The 27,311-nt window shown below is 32.7% G+C and overlaps 2 long non-coding RNA genes across 2 annotated transcripts; both read left to right on the top strand.

The window, feature by feature from the left end:
• The first annotated feature begins 1,696 nt into the window (after positions 1 to 1,696).
• Positions 1,697 to 12,404, top strand: LOC124434370. Its single transcript, XR_006944757.1, has 3 exons — positions 1,697 to 1,879; positions 1,973 to 2,363; positions 11,823 to 12,404. It is a non-coding gene; the product is annotated as an uncharacterized LOC124434370 (long non-coding RNA).
• A 1,932-nt stretch (positions 12,405 to 14,336) lies between these two features.
• LOC124434486 lies at positions 14,337 to 17,400 on the top strand. The gene is made up of 2 exons (XR_006944783.1): positions 14,337 to 14,412; positions 16,668 to 17,400. It is a non-coding gene; the product is annotated as an uncharacterized LOC124434486 (long non-coding RNA).
• The last annotated feature ends 9,911 nt before the right edge of the window (positions 17,401 to 27,311 follow it).

Here is a 27,311-nt window from a genome sequence, read left to right as displayed (position 1 = left end):
TAACTAATCGCCCACTACAACTTCGAACTGCATACAATTTTGATGCACAAGCTATTTGCTACCAGTGACAAGATATCTTTGCATAATTCAAGTTATTTACATTTGCTGTACGAATAGTTGCTAGTTTGGTACGTGTAGTTGCTCACACAAGTTACGTTGATTTTTGTTTTCAGTAAATGTTTGCAAATTTGTGTTTTTAAGTTTCAATTTTGCATACACTACGTACATTAGATTAAGTAAATGCTCTTTTCCTAGCTTTCTTTATAAGTTTTTAATTCGTTTTGTTCAGTTCAAATATTTAGCAGTTTTTTCGCTGTTTGTGTTAAACTGTTATCATACGATCAATGTTTGACATTTACAGCTGCGACCTAAATACGATAGTATATTCCTTTGCTAAATACCTCGCATTTGTCGTATCATCAATAAGCTTTTTACTTAAATTTTCTATAACAGCCATATAAAATTCATTTAAATAACTATAGTCAGCACTTTGATATAGTACCTCGGGGAATCTCATATAATACAGAGTGAATAAAAATGAGATATTTAGAAATTAAACCTATATGTTTATTATTTCATATTTACATGCTGCCATACTCGTACATATACACATGTTTCTTAGCCCATGAAAATTTGACATGACTGGAACATTTTTAAAATAAACCTTGTAGGAAATTGATTCGAATTTGCATGTTTACGGACCAGAGGGTCCAGCATTTGTGATTTGCGTTTTAAATTTTGATAATAATATGAATTCTAAAGGTATTTTTATACACCCTGAAATTTTCATTGCAAATATACAATCGTCGAATGAATAATTTTACGTTTTTTGAATTCACTGCATGTTGATCTTGAAATCGATTGTTTAGCGAACAACTGCACTGGGAATATGTGGAAAGCAAGCATTCTAAAAGGAGTCGAAGGAGAAAGAGATTTCGCCATATTAGAAGCAAAACTGTTTGTTTCCTATATTAAGCCATGTATCCTGTTTGTGTGCCTGTTTATGTCTAGCCCTAGTGGAATTCCTTTTGTTGTATTACAATATATGCGAACTCAACGAGTCCAATTATCGGGCATCGCCTATTTTATCAATTCAAATGAGGAATGATAAACATGTATAAAAAATGCTGTTAAATTACATAAATGTGTTATTAGCTCACTTTTATCTGAGAAGATGACCGGGAGACGTGCTTCAAAAATGTAAGTATAGGATAAAACGGTTAAAGAGGTAATCGAAGTGTAAACGAACGGTATATACTTTGCAAAATCGGTCTGGTTGCGATCTCAAGAAAGGAGAACAATCTTTTCCATCCTTGTTGTAAAAGAATTCGTTACAGAACTTTTGTTTTTGCTGTTTATTGTATGAATATATACTATTTACGAAGTTCTAATCAGGTTGGAAAATTTTGATGGCGTTGTCGACTAATGGAAAGTACTACTTGATTATAGTTTCATCTATATGCTTCGAAAATGCTTGTTTTTATGAATAAAGTGTGTGTCATATCTGTAAACCGTTGTAAAATTTAAGTAAATTTGCTTCACTCTGCGAACTGTTTGAAAATGATCGTACGGATGGTAAATTATACAAGATGAAAAAATCATGTTATACACCTAGTAATGCAATTTTTATGTTCTATCAAGTTTAATTAGGAACTTGCATGTTTGATTTAGAAAAACTTTGTTTGTATTTAGTTCATCATCGAGAAGACAAATCTTTATGACTAATGAAATGTTTGTCTGTAGTTTGGATTCAATGCAAATGCAGTTGTTCATGTGCGTAACAGCGAATGGCCCCGCTGTTGCGTGTGTGGTGAGCTACAATCCGAATCAATTCTACTGTAAACATTTTATTGATGTGGCTCCTCACGTTGGATGGAAGGTATTAGTGATGCTTTCTGTTTTGTGTTTATCTTATACTTCAAAGTTCAAAACATGAAATTTACTTCTATATCAAAGTCAAACATCTTTTTAGGATGGGTAATATTGACAGCAGTATTTAGTCGGAGATATAGTGACATGGCAATACTTATGTGAATGTAACGAATACTGGACAAAGTGTACCATAACTTTGGTGTGGGTTTGTTGATAAACAGCAATGCTAGTTGGAATGCAATGATGCGCCGTGGTGATGTGGAAAAAAATGATAAACTATGCAATGTTGAACGTCTGAAAGTCACAAAATGTAGGTTTTGGATTGCACTTGGATATGACTCGCGTTCGTAAAATAGAAGTCATTCAGAAAGGAGATACGGGAAATATGATGTACACATTGGTGTTACCAACATTGTGGTATTCAAGTCTACGATACGTGAAGAGTGTTACCCGAGAAGAAAACAAGAGCAGATGAGTTGTCAACTATTCAGGTTTTTCGTTAATTATTTTATAATAGAGAATGCTTGACATACACAACACAAGGCAATTGCATGCGTAATACTGTTTTGAATGTGAAAAGACGTTTTTTTCTTGCATTGAGTATCGTATCGTTTCCTAAATACAAAGCCATTTCCCTTACGTCGAAGTTCCTTTTCATTTGAAATTGTTAGATCCCCTAGCGTTTAAACGATAAGTGCATGTTGCAAAGATTTTCGACGTAAATTTTGACTGTGTTATCATCGCAAAAATGATTACAGTAAAAACGTTTATCCACTTCTTTAAAATGGGCAGTTAGTGATTAGATTTACAACATTAACAGTAGGGATTCAAACAATTTTAATTCTACACAAAGGCAACATAAACTCGTAAGTTTTTAGAAAAATCAGGTCTTTTTCATAAATCAACTTCAACATGCTGCAGTTGGCAACTATGACGTGATGAATTTATCAAAAGCTGTCGTTCACCTGAAAAGCGACTCTTCTGGCAACTTGGCCATCTGTATTACACACGCATTTACGCAGAAACATACTTAAAGCTCTATCTTCAAGGTAGCTAAATGGATTTCCTGATGACATTGAAAGAACTTGAAAACATCGTTATTAGAAGACTAAAGAGAGCTTCAAAAAGGCAACAAAGAGAACATATTTTGACTTTATCAAAAATGTTGCTTTGATGGATAGGAGCCTTATTCACTTCACAGTTTTGTCATGTGCATAAAGAGATATCGTTACAAGATTTAACATTTTACAGCTATAACTTTGACCACAGTGATTCAAACAGCATATACTAAGGTTGCAGTTTTTAATTAGGTATACAAGATTTCGTATTTTAAAACTTTGATATTAAGCACAGGGAAGCACATAGCGCATGCTTAGGTTGCATTTTTCAAGTAAGTTAAAATCTGACCTGACTGCCCCATTTTAAAGATTGCCTAAAAAAAGCGAACCAGCGCCCTGAATGATAAGTAGAAATATGGAATGATTAATTAATCTCCTAGAAGAGAACTAGCATGTCCTTAATAGTTTGCTTTTTAAAAAACTAGTTTCCATTTGAAATGTCAATTTAATAAATGGATACATAAAGACCCAGTGCATGATGCTGCCAAAGTATAAAACTATCAGGATTAGCCGTCGAAAGCTTAAAATATCCAAAAATTGTTTTATCATTTTCGTATTGTCCAAGCATCTGAAAAATTGAAACTACTCTTTGTTTGCTCGGAAGGTTTTTTACCAGGTTCGCTGGTTTTCCTTCCATTTCGTTTCGACAAAAAATGTGTCCGTGATATGGGGCCGACAAATGATGACAATGATTCAGATGTTTTTGTGTTCAGATTCATTTTATGGGTAGAATTTTTGAATTTGAGCATTTCGAATTTAAGAGTTCGGCCTCTGGGTTAGAATCCCAGAACATCATAAATACAATTGGTATAAAATTGCAGAATGAGGTGTTGAATTGCAGATTTGTCGGTACAAAATCTCGTCCATCGGGTGACATGTCATTAGCAAACAGTTTTTTGATTTCAGTAATAGTTTAAAGACTTTGACAATTTACAGCTTAAGTATAAGTATACAAGAATGGATAAATCATCGAAAGTCTTGTAGGACATTCAATTACAAAAATATATGCATTCGATGAAAAAGCTTACACTTAGAAGCCTTTGTTCTTGACTTGCAACTGTTCTCTTCGGATTCACGGAATATAATGTTGCACACCCACTTCAGCGGGTGCGTACGCTAACACCACGGCTGACAATGATAAATATTGTTTGGTATTAGACAAACAACATGGTTAAATTGCATGCAATCGAAAAATTGAACAACTAAATTCAGTAATTCTGTTTCAACAATTCTGATGACGCACTGAAAAATCAAAAGTTTTCTACAGAAATTAATGATGCTATGAAATTTATATATGTTTATGTATTGTGAAGTGCAATCATGGTAGCTTTGCATATTCTCATTTTACTTGAAACCATCTTAAATTTGTTTCATGTTGATTTATATGTTATTTTTGTCATGATGATGTTTTTATTGACATTGACAGAACAACTTAAGAAAATGCGACAACTCATGTATAATGCACGATGAGCACTTAGATGAGCATGCTGTTCACCTATCTTGCATGATGAGCATTCATCATTCAATATATATATGAGCAGTATTCTTTAAGTATTTGATAATCAATACAGACGTTCTTGCCCACTATCAATTGCAGGACTAATACTATATTGAAATGCAATTACTGCATGTGTTGCACTGGTGTTTACTACCTAAGACAAACGTAATATGTTTTCTGGTATTTATGAAAGTTTTCCCTTCTTATTCAAACTAGCAGAATGCAGTGCAATACTATTAGCTTCTACTAATGAATTTATTGAATCGAAAACACTTTCGTTGCTAAGAAACTATTGAAAACTTTGCAGCTAGCTAACATGGGCGTGTAAATGATCAGAAAATTTTTGAATATATGTCATCTAAAAGTGCTGGTCGGAGTTGTTCATTGCAAGAGCTTTGAAGAAAGAATTATAGATGCAAAACTTAGTGATGAAATTTTGTTAGTTTTGTTAGCACAGAATGAATTTTTTTTGGACTTACTGTGCAGGAAAACTATTCATGTATACGTCGTTTGATTTTGTATACAGGAAACATTGCTTTTCTCAATTTTATCGATTGTTAGAAGACAAAAATTTCTTGCTCTTATGCTACAAGTGTTTATTACTTGTACTACAACTGCTTTTGTGCAACTAGCTACAATTGCTTACAACGACACCAAACAACATATGAATTCTTCTTATTATACTTTGAAGGACTTTTAACTATGGTAAAATTCAGTTTCAAACAGAGAACATAGTATGTCATAACTCTTATTTAGGTTCTTAATTCTCTTGTGAAGTATATGCCTTCCTCAAAACGTCACTTGGAAGTTTTAAAATATAAAACTGTTCGACCCATATTTATAATCTCTGCTGTGTGAAAAAATCTCTTCCTCATTACAAGTTGTCTACACAGCAAATTTAGTCACGAAATGATTCTAAAAACAAAATGGTCTAGCGACTTTGTCATCTGATTTTTACCTTTTTCTGCATTTGCGTTGAATTGTTAAAGTTTTGAAATAATGTCATCAATAAACATAAACGTAAATGTCTTCTGCCAATATTGTTTTAAGATATTCTTTTCATTAGTATAACCGTGCGTTTTAATATGTGGTTTGCGTGACTCTCGGCAGGTGAAAGAAGTCACTATTTACCACGTCAACACAAGTCACTTAAATCAAAATTGCAGTGAAAATGTCCATATTGAGATGATTTAAGAAACATATAAACGTTGAGTGAATGTTTTGAACACGGGAGTATCGTTAAATGTCTTTAGATGTAGATCACGTAGGTTAGCTGAGTCTTGAGAAGTCAACATCAACACAAACAGTAGTTACTTCTCAGGACAATAATCTAGACGTTCTGCTTATACAAGGTTATAAACCTTACTTGACTAAAGAGTTTTTACACAATTCAACAAATAGTAATAAGCAGATGAAAATGCCAAGAAATTTGTTTAAGTTTTGCACTATCCTAGCTCAAGCTCCGTGCACACAGTTGCTATTGATTAGAGGAAAGATGAATTGGTAATTTTGTTAATACAGTTGTGTTTAACTTTGTATCAGATAACACGAAGTGGAATAGTTATAAAACGCAAATTTCAAAATAAGGCTGTAGCCTATTTTAAACACTTTTCTAAAAGACTGCTTATTTATGTAATGAACGTAGATGTATCCTGTCTATATATTTCTTAGAAAGAGAATCAGATAATGTCTGAAAAAGCCTAAGAAGTTTAGATTCGAAGAAATGGATAATATGAAAAATGTTGTTTCTTCCCATTGTTTTTTTAAACAACATACGCAAACAATTATAACAAATGTCAAGCATCAGTAAAAACAGAGTAGCTAAATGACGTAAGTTTCTCTAAATCGAGAAATGGTTTTTTTTTCCAGCGTTATATTTAAATTGAACTTGTACTTGTTCATCCTATCGATCGATGCTAGGTCTCACATTTTTGAGTTCATAATGCTGGACAATATTCATTTAAATTAAGAATTCTCGAACTACTTGCCTATACGTGTTCAATTTCTTATTTCAGGTAATGTATGAGACATCCCATATTGACAGAGTGTACTACAATATAGATCTAAGCTGTGTAATATTCTCGGTATAGTGTATGTCGAACTTTTAAAGTCTGCATGTCAAAGCTTGAAAAATATCTTGAAGAATGGCACAAAATTTATGTAAAGTTGCTCATGAAAATTAAATGAGCAGCGTCATGGAAATGTCAACAAATAAAGAAATTGTCGTCTTTTTCAATGAGCAACTTGTTTCTTTATGCTGCTTATAGCCTTATTGAATCTTGTTCTTCTTGTGTTACAAAAGGAATTCTTTCTCAAATTAAAGACAAACATATTTTTGCGCACACAAAACTAATGGGGCATTGTTTCCACTGAGATAATGGCTTATATAATTCTAAATTTTGTCTAGTTTGACAACACGTATAACAGAATTGTAAGATATAGGTTCATGGTCAGAACGTTAAGAGCAACAAGCGAAACTTCTCTCACTATCATTTATACATGAATATAAATAGATAATAAATTCTTTCAAATATTTATATAACTAGTCGCACCAAAGGTCAAATTCCAATAATTTGATAAGTTACATTGAGCTTTAAGCATGTACTTGTTCTTGGTTCATATTGATTTTCCTAAATGAATGTAAAAGATAGTAAAGTGAATAGAAAATGTGGAATGAGCCTCTATATGATGAAGTAATACTTGTAGAAATATAAAATAACAAGCATTTTCAGTGAATTACAGCTCATTTATTTCATTTCTTATTCATGACAAACTCGTAATATAAACTTTCAAAGTAGTACAGCTGTCATTTTAGTACAGGTATCAGCGACATCGATCTAGTTAAAGATAACAGGTAAATGCTTTGTATTAAATGATATTGTGTATTCTCATACCAGTGAAATACAAAATAGGTACGATTGCGTGCATGTGCGTAAAACAGTTCAAGTGATGTATGTTTAACGTTTCACATTTAACTATTGAGCGCTTATTCAAAAGCCTTTATAGCAATTTTTGGCCAAATCTTATGTGTTCAGCAATATGTCTTTCAAAGGTTTTGTAAAGAATAAATTTTACGTCCTTCACAATGTCAATTAAAAATGGAATGCATGTTTTCTTTCGTATAAACAGAATACATGCAACTTTGACAATATTGCGATACTGTATCACTGTTTTTACATGAAAGGGTTGTGTAGTTTTGTTGTTACTATCTTAATAACATTTCTGATAGGACTATATTCTGTTCCAATTGCGATTAAAGTATGTTTAAAGTTTGAATGCGTTAATCTTTGTTGTAGTGTTTGAAAAAGAATTGAAAATAATTGACTATTTCGTTGTTGTTTACAACTACCCGAACTCTTTTCCCAAGGGAATTTTTGCCGAAAACAATTACCGTCGTTTCATTCGCGTGAAATTTCTGTGAGAACATTAACGAGAGCTTTATGTGTAGCGTCTAATTAAGATGTGAAAAAATGTCATTGAGGCCTCTGTTCTAGCTCTAAGTATATTCTATATTAAAACATATCACTTTAAGTTTAAGGCTAAAGTAAAATGCAATTCACAGTTTTACAATTCAACACTTTGTCTCGCAGTTTTCCTTTGTATTAATTGTTTTTTCATTAAATTAAATTTTTGTGAAAAACCAACAATTTTTCTTGGCAATATTATAATTCAAGAAACACCAAAAAATACTTTGATTGCAAATTAAAGAATTGTAAAGGTAAATGTTAAAACCAAAACATGCTCATCGCGCACCGAAGACTTGTTGTTAAGATAAACATTTCCTTTGGTTTATTTTGTCATGACAGATGCACTGGATACAAATTTTGGGGGTAGGGGGGTAACGGACTATTTTGCCTTACATAAACGGCATTGGTGTAGAATTGCCGGACAAATCACTCAAGTTTTCAAAAGTATTCTTGCTTTTTTTGTTCTGTGTTTATGTCTTCGCATCTAAACGCAATATTTGAGTCATTTGTTTCTGCACGATGAGCAAAGCTCACTCTAGTAGTGCTTTTCGTCGTCACCGGACGCATAGGCGTACAGTGGTTAACATTTCAGGAGGTGCAGTAAACATTTTCCAGTTTCCTCATATCAAAATGACCCGACCAACGTTTAAAGTTTGCTCAACTTTTCAATCTTCAGACAATTCCTCCAGCCATCAACCCTTGTACGGCGAAACCAGCTTTCACTGCATTCCTTGTTTCTTTTTAAATGTTAATGTTTTCAAGAGATGATTTTCTTCGAGATGACTTAATCTTCGCCAAAATTAAACCAATCGACGTGTGCCATTTGTCTCAGCCATGTAATAAACTTTTATATTTTCCTTATTTGTTGTATACACTAACCTAACAAAGGAAAACGCTTTTAACTTAATGTCAGATGCGTGTTGCAACGTTTTGAAAGACAAAAATTTCATGAAAAATGAAATGTCTCTTATTATATCATTTAAAGAATATAGATTTATTTAAAATTTTACATATAATATTGGCGAAATTTCTTAGTTTCCTCCAAATCTATTGGGTTCTCAGAATTAAATGAAACATCGTATATGAATCTACGCAATATATGTGATGACGTAATGTTTGAGGAATAAAATAGTTTACGAATGCAAGTTTTTACAAATAGATGAAATGCTTGTCTTAGAAATCTTTTAAACTGACCAGAAAAGCCTGATAAAGTGCACGAGCAATTTTGACTCCGTGAGAGCAGTAATTGAAAATAATTTAAAATTTTTTTAAACCACAAGTGCCTGTATTTATCACATTATAACATTTCTATGGTTTCACAGCAGGACGTTTGAAATTAAAATTAAAATTAAAATTGAAATGAAACACATAAGGTTCGCTGCCAATCAGGACTTGGGAAATAGCTACAATTAACTCTTCCATAAACGCACAAAAAGCCCCAGTAACAAATAACACTATCATTTGAGCATCCGTAGGCACGAAAAACAGACAAAGGTAATGAAATTATTTTTATGACGTATTTATAAAAACGTTTATCCCTTGGTGACAGCTAAAGCTATACTGCATGTTCTTTTTGTACACTTATCTAACTACGTTTAAATTTTTATGTAACTAATTTTATCGCTACTACGTACAAGATTTATACTCTGCATAAGTTGAGAAAGAATTTTATGGTAGTAGTAACTAGAAAAGCCGTGTCTATAGCATTTCAGAGAGCTCAAGGGAAGCTTTTTTGTATCGTATTTTTTTTGTCTTCTCAATCGAAAATTCCCTCCTGAAAAAATCCCAGAAAATTAAACATTTCACTTTATTTTCAGACTTGTTTTCTAAAACCATTCGTCGTGAAAAACATTTTCACTTGTAATAATTAAAGTAAAATTTGGGTAAAAATGAAAGAGAACGCATTGGTTTAGTAAGCTCAGCTCTTCCTGAGGTAGAGGACAACAAAAATTTGAACAAACAAAATTTGCCTTACGAGTTGTTCTCAGTTCCACAATATAAAACCAACCATTTGTTTTTCAATCAACACTTTTTCAAATCATTATTTCAAAATGTTTTCTTGTCTATTTTATATTACGCAAGCTACATTCGTTTATATCTTATTGCTTAGCAACAAAGTATTGGCAATTGCTGTGATACGACTTACGCCTAATTCGTGCCATCGACAATTTTCCTTTGAATTTATTTTTTTCTTTCCTCGGCAATGTTATGATGAAATTCACTTGTAAACTGCCGAAGTTGCCAACATTGATTGTTAGTATTAAATTCAAGGAAAATTAGTTAATCAATAGTTAATTTTTAGCAGCTAGAATAGTATTTTTTCAAGCAACATATGCAAATACTTTAGCGCAAGTATTGACTTGGTTAATTTTCAGCGAGATTTATAGAGTTAATTTTTGGAAATGTTAGACGTCAACAAAAACAGAGAAAACTGTACCAAATACTGCCAGTTTTGTTTCCCTCAAATTGAGCACATGTTTTTTTCTTTCAGTGTTGTATTTCTAATAAACTTGTACTTGTAAAGTTAACGTATTTGAGATCATATACAAGATGATAGACAATATATATTCAACTAAATTAAGAATTCTTGTAGGTACCCCCTATTGGCAAAGTGTACGCAAATATAGGTTGCTAGATGTGTGAAAATTGTGGTGTTTATGCATGTTTAACTTTTAAGGTCTGCTTGTCAAAACTTAAAAACAAATTAAGAATGGAGCTAAATTTATGTGAAGTTTTATATGAAAGCTAACTAAGCAGCGCCATATATAGAAATATCAAGAAACAAACAGAATGGCGACTTTTTCATGAATAAATTGTTTTTTATGAAGCTTTATTTAATATAACCTTATTGAATTTTTTCCTCTTGTGCTACAAAAGAAATTCTTTCTCAAATTTAAGACAAACATATTTTTGTGCACACGAAACAAACGGGGCCTGTTTTTACTGAGATAATGGCTTATAATTCTAAATTTTGTCTAGTTTGGTATCATGTATAACAGAATTGTAAGATATAAGTGGTAAAACGTCAAAGTCCAATAATCTGATAAGTTACTTTGAGCTTTAAGCATGTACTTGTTCTTGATTGTTGTTGATTTTCCTAAAAGAATGTAAAAGATGGTGAAGTAAATAGAAAATGTGAAATGATGTAATGACTAATGAGCCTCTATGAATGATGACCTTATTGTTGTAAAAATATGAAATAACAAGCACTTTCAGTGAATTTATACATGTATATCTTATGATACAAAATCAATATCAAGCAAACCTCAATATTCCGTAGTTTGCATTCTCTTATAGAGTTCTTACTCGTCTGTTTTGTTGAAATGAAATTTTATAATAACAGGAGAAATTTTTACTCCTAAAAAAGGCAGATGAAACCATGCATAAAAATTCACATCAATGTGTCGTGTAGTTTTGTTGCTACTATCTTAATAACATTTTGATAGGACTATATTCTGCTCCAATTGCGATTAACGCCTGTTTAATCTTTGAATGCAGTCATTTGGAATGCGTTTGCTTTTCAGCAGCATACAACATCGTAGGTATGCCTACATGCAACCAATAAAAAACAGAACTTAAGGATTCATTATCTTGGAAGCTAGTATTGTTAAAACAAATAAAAATTTATATGACACGTTGATATTAGACAGATATGATAATCAGAGTCGTCGCAGAAACAAACTTATCAAATTTCTTCAACTGTACTTAGGCTTTTACATGTTTTGAAGAACAAACTTAGAAAAAAAGACGTTTTCCTGATCAGTAGCTATCTAGATCATAACTAAATGGTTGTTTGCGCAATTTTTGATATTTTTAAGATCTTCAAGACTAACCATGTTAACTGTAAGCATTTTTAACTATTTGTAGACACAGAAAGAGGTGAGCGCTAAAGTACAGTCATTAAATTGGAATGGAAAACATTGCAACTCACGGACTTTCTCTTGTCATCAGTTGCGTCGATCTCAAGAAAGAAGTCGATAACGTTAAAACTAAGACCGAGTCGAATAACTTGGTTTTATCTGAAGTACCGAAAATGAATGGATTATTGGAAGGTCAATTATTAACGATAGTCGAATTAATGAAACGGATCGATCAAAAGTTTAGCAGTATGCAAACAGAAATCGGCAGCTTAAGAAGGGAAATGCACGAAATGAAGCAAAACAATAACTTGATTTGACTGTATTTCGGACTTTCATGCATACACCAACATTATTTACACGATTCAAAGGCAATTTTGAGCACAAACGTATGTTCCTCAACACCTATATAAAGCATTAATTCGTATAATATCGTCATTTTCAATGTAATTATTTCCACATTAACGCCGGTACATGCACTTATTACAAAGACAATTCTATCTTAATTTTTAACATAGCTATGTTTAATAAATTTGAATTTCCTTTTAAGGATTTTTGGTTTTTATATAAATGAATAAAGTAAATCACATTTCGTCGTGTATGTTCTTCATTGAGTTCTATAAAGAACTCTTCACGTTGCAACTTTATTAGTTATAGTAGGTTCAAAACTTCAAAATACAAAAAATTTACTCAGTTGCTTTCGAAATGGCTATAAAATTCTCTGTCACAATGCCGTGGTTTTCTTTGTCTTACAAAATCTCTTCAGGAAATGGAATTATATCGGATAAGTGTACGAAAAATTTTTATTTTAAAACATGTGGAACAAGCGTTCCTTGTATTTATTCTATCAAACTACACGGATGGAAATTTAATGCAAGTATTAAGCATGCTATTTAAAACAAGACCCCTTTCTTAGGCGTACACTCGTGCCTTAGTGATCAAATAATTTCTGTTTGGACGATTAAAACATGAAAAAGTGTCGAGAAATAAGCCGACGGCGAATGATTTTTGCGGTTTCTTAATTCGAGCAACATTCCAAAGTGTTTGGATCGGACCACTGCGGCCATTTAATTGATCATACATTTGAGAAACATTAGGTAGTTTTATTAAATATCATCAAGAAAGTAGTGTTACAAGTACTATTAGCAAAAGTATGAAAGCTATATCCTCCCAAATGCCAAATTACAGTGCTATAATCTCTCAAGCAAAGGAAGCTGTAAAAATTTGTAAACAGCAAAGTCAGAATATCGATGATATTTCTTGCTGTCGTACAAGAATTAAAAATATACATCGCCCCAAGCATTATGTTGTAGCGAAGCTTTCATATTTGTGGGTATGTATTTAACATCCTTGTATTGTTTTTAAAAGTATAGCTTTACTGTTTGAATTGTCGAAGAATTATACTTATCACTTCTTGCAGTCGCCATATTGTGAAAGCGCAATGCATTCTGGATCAACAAAATTGATTTCTCGAAACCTCTGAATTATAAATACATTGGAATCATAACTCCATTAAGAATGCCGTGTGATTGGATGAAGCCAACATACGTGGCCAGAGATTTGCCAGGCGGAAAGCGAATTTTCAATATGAACATAATAGCCCAACATTTTAAAAGTCTTATGTTTGGCCAACATACGTCTAAAATTTGTCTACTCCACCCTGAAATAGTGCATATTTTCTTGGTGATCGATGTTTGTTTTTATTTTTGGTAACGGGAGTTCCGTCAAAAATTTTATTTTTTGTCGTTTTTTCGACAATTTCTCTACATTGTACCATGTTTAGCTTATACCTAGAGAGATATCTACGTTAAAAATCGTAATTGACAAGAATCGAGGTTGATCTGACAAACTACTGCAAAACGGAAAATGCTAAAAAATAGATAAAAACATTTTATTTGAATATTTTCAGTATTATGCATATCTTTTTTATAAATACATCTTTTACATGTAGCATTGATGTCTTTTTACGGTGACAAAAATGTTCACTGGGTCTTTTTAATGGAAGATACATATTTCAGTTTCCCAGTATTTATTTCATTTTTGTTTTATATTTGCGCATCAAGCTCATTTGTGATATGCGATGTGCTTAATTTCTTTTCCTTTTTATTGGGTTTTTTACACACAACATACAAAAATAGGACATTGCTTACATGAATTATGTTATTGCTGAGAAATAGCTGATGTGCAGTATTTTCGTTTTAATAACTTCTTGTGAATCACCGAATTTCTTGTTTATTACTGTTGTTAATAAACTCTAATAATTTTTTCTTCAAAATGGACTTCTGGCCTTACCTTAGGAGCAAAAACATGTAAAGCCCAACAGTAGAATCCTCTATTCCTTTCTATTTTACACTTATCCAAATGTACGCATTGCGGGTCTATTTTTTAAGGATTTAGGACAAATCTACTAATTACAAAAACGAAATTTCATTTTAGCCACGTGACAAATAACACGTGGTATGGTATTTAGTCTGAAGATACTGTGACATCAGTCTCTGATGTCATAATAAATTAAGTAGGGAAACCATTTTGTTGTCTTATTTCATTCATTGTGTGTCTAAAGAAGAAGGGAAGAAAGAGGTCGACGGCAATTAATTAAGGTTAGATTCTTACCTTTTTATCACAGTAATGATCGAATGAGTAAGTCAACTTTGCCGTTGCGCCGTCTTTTGCTACACTTTAGCGAAGTTCGATTGTGAATGAGTAAAATTTTAGTGAATTACCTGAAAAATTTTCAATCCTAAATATATCGCAAAATACTTTAGCTGCTCTACAACATCTAATACCAGCGAATAGATTAGAATTTTTGCATTTATCCGATGCTAATAAGTTTTGTAAGCGAACGCATGGATAAGCTAGAATATTTAAGATATCATTCCTTTAAAACATTTTGCACATATACTGCACTGTCTTTAATTTCACAATTCTCTAATTTGCCAAGAATGTAGTATAAAATGTGTCACAATTTAAAAACAAGAGTGAAAGCAAAACTTTGCAAGCATACTTTTGCACTTAGCCAATATATATGCACATTTAAACACCAAACATATAAGCAAAAAAACTCAAACTGTTATCCTCAGTTGGTCAAAAGTAATATTTTGGCACACTGATGACAAAATTTCGACTTATTATTTTACCCAAACATCACCAACATAAACACAATTTTCACCAAGGTCATTTTAAAAACGTGTTAACATGGTTTCATATCCTTGTATTTGTTTTTGTAACCATGCAAGAGGTAAATAAATTATTTTTAATGAATATTTGATTGTCCATTACTAAAAATGCCTCACAATGTCAGATGCAAAATCGTCTTTTTTAAAAAAAAACAATACTAAAAGAGGATTGATATAAATCAGTCACGTTCTACGATAGATTTGACCTGTTTCAATTTCATGACAACAGCATAACGAAACCGACAACTCATCTTGAAATTTTAAATTCATTATGGGTTGACATTAAAAAGTAAGTGTTTTTTAAAAATTTAAGACAAATCTTTGAACTACAAAAATTAATCTTTGTGGTCAAAGCCTCATTTTATGCAAATATAACCGAGCCAAATGAGGTTAGTTATAGCTGGTGGAATTGTTTTCATTCCAGCACGTCACAAATAACACGTGGTATTGTATTTATTCTGAAAATATTGTGACATCAGTTTATGATGTCATAAAAAATTTTTATAATTTTGTGAAAGCCCTATTGCTAATGCGTATGTAATATACACGACTAGTTTATTAAAATATACATGTTTCGACATGTCATCTTCAGTATAAGTGAAATAATAAATAACACAAGGTTTATATAAAAAGGTTTGTATAAGGTTTTTATAAGGTTTGTATCATATTACTTTTATATAATGCAATAACGTTGTGTTATTTATTATTTCACTTATACTGAAGATGACATGTCGAAACATGTCTTTCATAATAAATTAAAAAATAAAGATTATAACGATCAGGCGTCAGCATATAAGGAACCTATCTCTTAGTACCACTGATAGATTAAAGAAGAGCAAGTTGGACAGCAACAAAACAAGGTTAGATATTTTCCTTTCATCATAATAATGATCGGATGAGTAAGTCAACTTTGTCATTGCCCCGTCTTTTGCTACGCTTTAGTGACAATGTGTTGTGAATGTAAAATTGTTGTGAATTTTTTAAGAGTTATTCAATCCCAAATATGTCGCAAAACACTTTAGCTGTTTTTAAAAAAGTAAGACCAGATGATAGATTAGAAATTTCACATTTAACTGGTGCTAATTTCATTGCTTGAGAGTTTTGTAAGCGAACGCGAGGATAATTTGTGCTATCGGGTTTTGTATTATATCAAATGTTAACAACCAACATAATTTATTATTTCACTTATACTGAAGATGGCATCATGAGATGTCGAAACATGTCTATTTTAAAAAAACTAGCCGTATATATTAAATGCGCGTTAGCAATAGTGCTTCTACGAAATTATGGAAACATTATTTACGACATAGCACAAAAATACGAAGGAAAGGTCTCCCTATCAGAAATGCGAAAGTTTGAAAAGCTTCAAACCAAACAAAGGAAAGCAGAACTAGATGCTAAGTTTCTTAAAGATTGTCTTTCACTCGGCGTCTATCCAAAGTTTCTCTGCTTTCCACTACCAAATGTCAACAACGAAGATAATTTATTATTTCACTTATACTAAAGATGACATCATGAGATGTCGAAACATATCCATTTTAAAACACTAGTCGTACATAATATTAAATGCGTATTAGCAATAGTGCTTCTACGAAATTATATAAACAATAAGGATAACACTTTTTAAGATTGTTAAGACTTATCATGAATTGCTAATAAATATTTTCAACTATTTGCAGACACGGAAACAGCTATAAAATTTAGTCATTCAATCGATACATGGAAAACATTGAAACGCACGTACATGGTCTTGTCGACAATGTGGGCAATCTCAGGAAAGAAGTTTCTAATGTCAAATTTAAAACCGAATTGAATAACTTGAATTTGCCTGAAATACCAAAAATGTATGGATTGTTAGACGAGCAATCGTCAGAGATTGCAGAATTGCTTAAAGAAATCGTTCAATTAGAGAAAAAATGCGATGCAAGAATTGACGAATTGAGGGCAGAGAATAACGAAAAGTTCCAAAATATGCAAAAGCAAATTAACGACTTGAGAGTAGACAATGAAAAATTAAAGGCAACAATTAACCAAGCATTGGCAGGCAATGAAAAACTCAAGGCGAGAAAATAACGCATTTGAATAAATGTTTGAAAATATGCAAAGGCAATTAACGAAATGAGCCAGAACAATTCAACTTGATTCAATAATACTTTGGGCTTTCATGCTCGAACAATCTATTCACACTTTTTAAAGCAGATTTTAGACACCAAACCTATGTTACTTAACGTCTGAAAAGCACTTGATATCAGTCTATAGCATCATTTACGATGTAATGTTTTTAAAAATATGATTAGTTACGCTGGTAATTGTAATTTTACTCGTAGATATAAACATTGCTTAGTTTAATAACTTCATTTACTCTTGTAATAATTTGTATAAAAATAAATAAAGGAATAGCTATACACAGTAGGTCTTGTGTTCTTTATTGAGTTCTATAAAGAATTATTCATGGTGCAACTTTATTAACTATTTAAAGTAGGTTAAAACTCAAAACTGCAAAACAAGTTACTCAGTTGCTTTTTAAATGGCTGTAAAATCCCCCGTTACACTGGTTACAATGTCGTGATTTCCATTCTCTCAGAAAATCGCTTAACGAAATGTAAATAAAATTGATAGGTGTACGAACAACTTCGATTTGTGTAATATAGGATTGTGAAATATGCTTTTCTTGGAATTATTTTCTCAAACTACATGCAAGCAAATTAGGTGCAAGTCTCAAACATGCTGTTAAAAATTATTAAGAACTAATAACGATACCTTAACTATTTTGAAAACGTCAGTTAAAATTAAGTGAGTTTTGTGGTATTTTGAAGCACAAACAATAAAGAAAGCGTATTTACATTTACGACTTACAGATTTATTTTTATCGAAAATGTATTTCAATTGAATAAAGTAACATACAAATATTTCATTTTTGATTTATTGCACAATAAATTATTAACTAAAGAGCTCAGGCCTTAGCGGAGAAGCCATACAGGGCCGGATTAAGAGCTGTGCCCCGAGCCGGATTAAGGGTTGGGCTCCGGGCCACCCACCAAAAGCAGTAAAAGGGGGCACCCACCAGTAAAATTGCGTAAAAAATCAGAGCAGACGCATTCATTGTCTGAAAGGAATTGGAGGTGAAAGTAGACACATTTTAATTCGCGGTAATGCCAGCCTTGAACTTTTCAGAAAATCATGCCAGCTTCTTGACTTATCTTAAGAATTAACTTAGAAAAGCGTTGATGATGCAAATTTGAAAAAGATTACTAAAGAGTTAAGAGCAACAACAGCTGCTCCGATCTATTGTGGACTAACAATCTATAGCAAACAAATAGTTGGTGTTTGTTAGATTGTAAGCTTTATTCTTGGATTAGTATTGATTTTACAATAATCTTTTTCTACTAATGACCTGTTCATATGAGACGGGCCAGCCCGCTTAAGCCGGGCTAGGTAGCTTTCCCGATATCTTGCCTCATATATTATTTTACAATGTTTTTGAAATTGCTTTCCTATGAAGAGCGGTTCAGCCCGGCTTGGCGAGATTGCTTGAAGGAAGCGATATGAATGCGAATACAAATTGGCCAGGCAAACTAGCTACCCTGGCTTTGGCGGGCTGGCTCTTCTCATATGAAATGGCCCTAAGAACAACAAAAATATATATACACACCAGATGTACGTAAAATCGTTCGATTTTCACGTGTCCACTGATCTATATCTAATGAACTAAATTAACATTGACTTTAACAAATGAGATACTTTATGTTATATTGTATCATGTTAACAATGTTCAAACTCTTGAAAACTTTGGCGTTGTCACTAAAACCTAGTCAAGTCTTGATTTAGTTTTAATAAGTGTAACTTATGATACAAGGGACGAAAACGGAGCTCATTCTAACAATAATACTAGCTATTAAATGAGATATGATACTAGCAATAATACTAGCTCTAAACAACGATCAGTTCCAGCGACTATGGCCATTTGACCACCGGGATCTTTAAGGTGTGGAAAATTTATCCATATCGTTTCTTTTACTTTTACTTTTACTTTTACTTTTGGAGTTTGGGAAGTCTCCTATCATTTGTTGATAAATCTATCACTTTCCTTGATTAATGAATGTTAGCCTACCTGGTTATTTCAGCACATTTTCGGTCACCTATCAGAGATGTCCCCAGAAGAATTCAAAGACGTACTTGCCCATCCTGAATCCGTGATGATTTTGATAACTTCCTTGAAGGTGAGTTATGTCAGTATGTTGCATATGCCAAATTCTTCGAACATGACAAACCAGACGACATTGGCTGCAAGTTCTTCTTGCTCAGGTTAATCATGTCCAAATGCTAGCAGACTTCCTTTTGCAACGTCGAGATTGCCTTGAAAATTTATCTTGTAGTTGATGGTCACCAGGCACGTCAATGGTTCAATACCAGGCTAATTTAGCGATAATGACCATAGAATCTAACGTCATGTGTGACTTGGATCTATCTGTTATCATTAAGGAGTTTGCAGTACAAAAACCAGGAAAGGTTAATGTGTAATGTTTGCACACTGTCAGAAGATGAACTTTAGAGATGATGGCGATAAAGATGATTGTATTGTATTGTTATAAAAAGGCCCAAATATTTGTGCCCTTCTTTTTTGGACACGTGGGCTGATTTCCGACCCAAAGAGGTGTTTATTATTGTAGTATTTTTTGATAGCTATTATTTTTGCTTTTCTCTAAAAACTAGGAATATCACATGCACTCGACTATTTTGGCTGAGTTTTTCTCCCAAATTCTGAATTTTGGGAAATGCGTCTATTAACGTGGCAATTTTCTAAGCAACATGAAGTTTAAACCAAAAAAGGCCCCCACCATAAAGTGGGCCCCATGCCTTCAATGAGGTTAATAAAGCCCTGATGAGCATGCACTGTATCAACAACGTACAGGGGCTGCCAGACTTTAAGACGTATAATAGAAAAGAAGAATCATCACATACAATTTTTGACGTAGTTCCGCTCGGTGACGCAACCGAAGAAATAATATTTACTCGTAGATATCATCAAATTAAAGGAAATCAATCTCAAGAGCAGAATCACATTTATCATAATACTCAAGATACTTCATATGCTAAACCAATGATTAAAATGCATTCAATTAGGATAAGTCTTATTTTTCTGATATTTGTGGTTTCTTTTATTTCACGGTTTCATATGTTTTTTATTTGATAAACGCATACGAAATTATATTCCAAACCTGATATGTTTCTGCCCCATGCAATGCTTCTTTCATGTCTTTAAAATCTGTGTTATTGATACGGTGTATCCTGATAGAAGCTGAAACGTTAGTCTAGATGATTTTTATAAGTTCAGATTTTTTTAAAAGGACTAAAATTTGTGGGCAAAATCGAAACGAATAAAACATTTGATTAGAGAAAACAATACTATAGTTGAAACACGAATGAGTTAAAAAAATGAAACTTTTTTTAAAGCATTCAAAATAAATCATTTCATTGAACTTTTTCTTAGGTAAACGTGGGACTTGATATTAACTGAAAATTCAAACTTCTCCTAAAAAAAAACAAAGGATAAAAGAGCTTGCATGAACTATTTATCGTTGACCTGACAATTGCAAACAATTATGAGCTTTTTAGCTACTCGTTTGTATAAATGTCACGTTTATAAGGCCTGAGTATGTAATAATCGTATAAGCGGTGACGATAACTTAACGAAGAAATCAAAAATTTATGAAAGAAAGATGTTGGGATGGGACAATGTAATTTCAAAAACCAAGCTTTGTCAAGATTTTAAAATTCTCATGACTCATTGAAAGTTGTTGTTGCATTCAATCAAAGAAACAATCAAAGAAATTGCCTTTCTTAAATTTTAAAACTTTCCGTTTTGCGAGAAATTTTAGGGAGCCGATTCATTAATTATGAAGAATTAAATAAAAGAATTGTCCTTCATTTATATCCTTCATGATTGAGCTTATTCTCAATATGCCTTTCACTTAAATTTTGTCTAAGAGCCATATAAAATTTATTTAAATAAATATAGTCAGCACCTTGATGTAGTACGTCGGGGAATCTTATATAATACAGGGTGAATAAAAAAGAGATCTTTAGAGATTAAACCTATATGTTTATTATTTAATATTTACATGCTTCCATACTCGTACATATACACAAGTTTTTTAGCTCATGAAAATTTGACATGACTGGAACATTTTTAAAATGTGCCTTGTAGGAAATTGATTCGAATTTGCATGCTTACGGACCAGCATTTGTGATTTTGCTATAAAATTTTGATAATAATATGATTTCTTAAGGTATTTTTATACACCCTGAAATTTTCATTGCAAATATACAATCGTCGAATGAATTAATTTTACGTATTTTGAATTCACTGCGTGTTGATCTTGAAATCGATTGTTCAGCGAGCAACTGTATTGGGAAAATGTGGAAAGCAACCATTCCCAAAGGAGTCGAAGGAGAAAAAGATTTTCGCCATATTAGAAGCCAAACTGTTTGTTTCCCACAGTAAGCCATGTATCCTGTTTGTGTGCTTGTGTATGACTCGCCCTAGTGGAATTCCTCTTGTTGTATTACAATATATGCGAATTACACGAGTCCAATTATCGGGCATCGCTTAGTTTATCAACTCAAATGAGGAATGATAAACATGTATAAAAATGCTGGTAAATTACATAAATGTGTTATCAGCTCACTTTTACCTTAGAAGATGACGGGGAAACGTGCTTCAAAAATGTAAGTATAAGATAAAGTGGTTAAAGAGGTAATTGAAGTATAAACGAACGGGATATACTTTGCGAAATCGGTCTGGTTGCGATTTCAAGAAAGGAGAACAATCTTTTCCATCCTTGTTGTAAAAGAATTCGTTACAGAACTTCTGTGTTTGATGTTTATTGTATGAATATATACTATTTACGAAGTTCTAATCAGGTTGGAAAATTTTGATGGCGTTGTCGACTAACGGAAAGTATTACTTGATTATAGTTTCAGGCATATGCTTCGAAGATGCTAGTTTTTATGAATAAAGTTTGTGTCATATCTGTAAGCCGTTGTAAAATTTAACTAAATTTGCTCCTCTCTGCGAACTATTTGAAAATGATCGTACGGAATGGTAAATTATACAAGATGAAAAAATCATGTTATACACTTAGTAATGCAGTTTTATTGTTCTGTCAAGCTTAATTCGGAACTTGTATGTTTGTTTTAGGAAAATTTTGGTTGAATTAAGTTCATCATCGAGAAGACAAATCTTTATGACCAATTAAATGTTTGTCTGTTGTTTGGATTCGTTGCAAATGCAGTTGTTCGTGTATGTAACAGCGAAGGGCCCCGCTGTTACGTGTGTGGTCAGCTACATTTAATCCGAATCAATTCTATTGTAAACATTTTATTGATGTGGCTCCTCAAAATGGATGGAAGGTATTAGCGATGCTTTCTGTTTTGTGTTTATCTTATACTTGAAAGTTCAAAACATGAAATCTATTTCTATATCGTAGTCGAACGTCTTTTTAGGATGGGTAATATCAGAGGCCGCGGAACCGGGGGGACATTGGGGGCAAGTGCCACCCCCACTTTTTGAAACAGGGAAAAATGTGCCCTTTTTCTGGAATGAAAGTGCCCTTTTTCATGGTATAGGAATGCCCTTGTTTTAGGTAAAATTGGACTGAAGAAGTTTTTCTTAGATACAAGTAGCCCCGAGAGTAGAACAAAGTCTTTCATTATCATGCGAAATCAGCTATAGTTTAGTTTTTGATCTTGAGTACCCAGATGGATCAAAAATCGCGTTTGTCTATTGGGGTTGTCTTTGCAGACGTCCGCCCAGTAACTTAATTAACCAATGAGAAGTCGCAATTTATGATCCACATGAGACTATAAATTTTACAGCAACGCATTGCTCCCGTCGTATTGTCTTTCAGGCCATTGGTCCTACAAAACTGTTGACAATTCATAATCATAATAATTGAAATTTTTGCGGTTTAAATCACTTCTAATCAAAATCATCATATCTAGAGCTGCTAGGCAAAAACGAGAAAAGGAAAAAGAGCTTGTAGAAACAGCTAAAAGGATGCGAAAACTGACGAGTTGTTTTAGTAGTGCTCCAGCAGAGAGCAAAACATCGACTCTAGGTCTATTTTGACACTGCCGTCACCTACAGAAACTCCATCAATGTGTTTATCTCCTCATTCTCATTCCAAACCAAAACTCGGCGATTCTGACTCTACATCGTCTTCAGAGATACTAGCCGAGCAGTAGAGAATACCCATAGCATTCTAAGAATGTCTACCAATATTTTGCAGACTTTGAAACTTAATCATGATTCATGAAACAATGCATATGTGTAATATACTAAAACAGTAAGCTGCAAACTCACATGCCCTTTCGGTCAGTGCCCCACTTTCGAGATACTTCCGCGGCCCCTGGGTAATATTTACAGCAGTATTTATTCGGATGTATAGTGACATGGCAAAGTCTGGACAAAATGTACTATAACCTTGGTGTGAGTTTGTTAATAAACAGCAATGCTATTTAGAATGCAATGATGCACCGTGGTGATGTAAAGAAGATGATAAACTATGCAATGTTGAACGTCTGAAAGTTACAAAATGTAGGTTTTGGATTGCACTTGGATATGACGCCATATTTGGTTTGTCTCGTGTTCGTAAAATGAAAGTCATTCAGAGAGGAGATACGGGAAATATGATGTACACATTGGTGTTACCAAGATTGTGGTAGTCAAGACTACGATACGTGAAGAGTGTTATCCGAGAAGAAAACAAGAGTTGATGAGTTGTCAACTATTCAGGTTTATCGTTGATTATTTTATAATAGAGAATGCTTGACATACACAACACAAGGCAATTGCATACGTAATACTGTTTTGAATGTGAAAAGACGTTTTTTTCTTTCATTGAGTATCGTATCGTTTCCTAAATGCAAACCATTTCCTTTACGTCTAAGTTTCTTTGCATTTGAAATTGTTAGATCCCCTAGGGTTTAAACAATAAGTGCATGTTGCAAAGGAACTTCGACGTAAATTTCGACAGAGTTATCATCGCCAAAATTATTACAGTAAAAACGATTATCCACTTCTTTAAAATGGGGAGTTAGTGATTGGATTTTACACATCAGCAGTAGGGATTCAAACATTTTTAACTCTACATGAAAGCAACATTAACTCGCAAGTTTTTAGAAAAATCAGTTCTTTTTCATAAATTAACTTCAAAATGCTGCATGGAGTTGGCAAGTATGACATAATGAATTTATCAAAAGCTGTCGTTCAGCTGAAAAGTGACTCTTCTGGTAACTTGGCCATCGGTATTACACACGCATCCACGCAGAAACATACTTGAAGCTCGATCTACATGGTAGCTAAATGGATTTCCTGATGACATTGAAAGAACTTGAAAACATCGTTTCAAGAAGACTAAAAAGTGCTGCAAAAAGCCAATAAAGAGAACACATTTTGACTTTACCAAATATGTTGCTTTGATGGATTGGAGCCTTATTCACTTCACAGTTTTATCATGTGCATAGAGAGATATTGTTACAAGATTTAACATTTTACAGCTATAACGTTGACCACAGTGATTCAAACTGCATATACTTAGGTTGCAGTTTTTAATTAGGTGTACAAGATTTCGTATTTTAAAATTTTAATATTGAGCTGAGTGAAGCACATAGCGCATGCCTAGGTTGCATTTTTAAGTAAGTTAAAATCTGACCTGACTGCCCCATTGTAAAGATTGCTTAAAAAAAGCAAACCAGTGCACTGAATGATAAGTGAAAATGTGGAATGATCAATTAACCTCCTAGAAGAGAACTAACATATTCTTAATAGTTTGTTTTTTAAAAAACTTGTTTTCTTTTGAAATGTCAATTTAATAAATGGATATATCAAAACCAGTGCATGATGCTGCCGAAGTATAAGACTATCTGCATTAGACGTCGAAAACTTAAAAAATCCAAAATTGTTTTATAATTTTCATATTGTATAAACATCTGAAAAATCGAAACTACTCTTTGTTTGCTTGGAAGGTTTTTTACCAGGTTCGCTGGTTTTCCTTCCATTTCGTTTTGCAAAAAATGTGTCCGTGATATGGGGCCGACAGTTGATGAAAATGATTCAGATGTTTTTGTGTTCAGATTCAATTTTATGGTTGAGAATTTTTGAATTTGAGCATTTCGAATTTAAGAGTTCGGCCTCTAGGTTAGAATCCCAAAACATTGCAATTGGTATAAAATTGCAGAATGAGGTGTTGATTTGTAAACTTGTCGGTACAAAATCTCGTCCATCGGGTGACATGTCATTAGCAAACAGTTTTTTGATTTCAGTAATCGTTTGATAATTTGCTGTTCAAGTATAAGTGGACAACCAATTACAAAAATATATGATATATGCATTCGATGAAAAAGCTTACACTTAGAAGCCTTTGTTCTTGACTTGCAACTGTTCTCTTCGGATTCACCGAATATAATGTTGCACAACCACTTCAGCAGATGCGTACGCTAAAACCACGGCTGACAATGATAAAATATTCTTTGGTATTAGATGGACAACAAGGCTAAGTTGCAATTAAAAAAAGGAACAACTAAATTCAGTAATTCTGTTTCAACAACAAGTAAGAGAATATATGGTGCATAGTTGACGCACTGAAAAAGCGAAAATTTTCTACAGAAATTAATGATGCTGTGAAATTTATATATGTATGTGTAATGTGAAGAGAGATCAAGGTAGCTTTGCATATTCTCAATTTTTTAAAAGCATCTTAAGTTTGTTTCATGTTGATTTATATGCTAGTTTTTACCATGATGATGTCATTATTGACATTGACAGAACAGCTTAAGAAAATGCGACAACTTATCTATAATGCACGATGAGGACTGAGATAAGCATGCTGCTAACCTATATGAAAGCTCATCATGCAATACATATATATAAGCAGTGTTCTTTAGTATTTGATAATCAATACAGACGTTCTTCCCCATTATCAATTGCGTGACTCATACTGTATTGAAATGCAATTACTGCTTGTGTTGCAATGGTGCTTACTACCTAAGAAAAACGTAATATGTTTTCTGGTATTTATGAAAGTTTCCCCATCTTATTTTAAATAGCAGCATGCAGTTTATTACTATTTGCTTCTACTAATGAATTTAGTGAATCGAAAACACTTTCGTTGCTAAGAAACTATTGAAAACTTTGTAGCTAGCTAACATGGGTGTGTAAATGATCAGAAAATTTTTGAATATATGTCATCTAAAAGTGCTGGTCGGAGTTGTTCATTGCCAGAGCTTTGAAGTAAGAACTATAGATGCAAAATTTAGAGATGACATTTTGTTAGTTTTGTTAGCACAGAATTTTTTGGACTTACTGTGTAGGAAAATTAGAAATTTCCATGTATACGTCATTTGATTTTGCATACAGGAAACAGTGCTTTTAGCAATTTTATCGATTGTTAGAAGAAAAAAATTTGTTGCTCTTATGCTACAATTGTTTGTTACTTGAACTACAACTGCTTTTGTACAACTAGCTACAATTGCTTTCAATGACACCAAACAACATATGAATTCTTCTTATTATACATTGAAGGACTTTTAACTGTGGCAAAATTCAGTTCAAACAGAGAACATAGTATGTTGTAACTCTTATTTAGCTTCTTAATTCTCTTGTGAAATATATGCCTTCCTCAAAACATCAATTGGAAGTTTTAAAATGTAAAACTGTTCGATCCAAATTTATAATCTCCGCTGTGTGAAAAAATCTCTTCCTCTTTACAAGTTGTCTACACAGCAAATTTAGTCACGAAATTTTTCTAAAAAGAAAATGGTCTAGCAACTTTGTCATCTGATTTTTACCTTTTTCTGCATTTGCGTTAAATTGTTAAAGTTTTGAAATAATGTCATCAATAAACATAAACGTAAATGTCTTCTGCCAATATTGTTTTAAAATTTTCTTTTCATTAGTAGAACTGTGCATTTTAATATGCGGTTTGCGTGACTCTCAGCAGGTGAAACAAGCCATTATTTACCACGTCAACACAAGTCAAAATTGCAATGAAAATGTCCTTATTGAGATGATATAAGAAACATATAAACGTTGAGTGAATGTTTTGAACACGGGAGTATCGTTAAATCTAGAGAAATCAACATCAACACAAACAGTAGCTACTTCTCAGGATTCTATTAACCTAGACGTTCTGCTCATACAATCTTATAAACCTTGACTTGACTTAAGGTTTTTTCTTAATTCAACAAATAGTTATAAGCAGATGAAAATGCAAAGAAATTTGTTTAAGTTATGCACTATCCTAGCTCAAGCTCCGTGCACA

The sequence above is a fragment of the Xenia sp. Carnegie-2017 genome, unplaced genomic scaffold, assembly GCF_021976095.1.
Source record: "Xenia sp. Carnegie-2017 unplaced genomic scaffold, XeniaSp_v1 HiC_scaffold_14, whole genome shotgun sequence".
Classification (NCBI taxonomy): domain Eukaryota; kingdom Metazoa; phylum Cnidaria; class Anthozoa; order Malacalcyonacea; family Xeniidae; genus Xenia; species Xenia sp. Carnegie-2017.
Note: the sequence above shows the minus strand (reverse complement) of the source record. Positions and strands in the feature narration are given on the sequence as shown.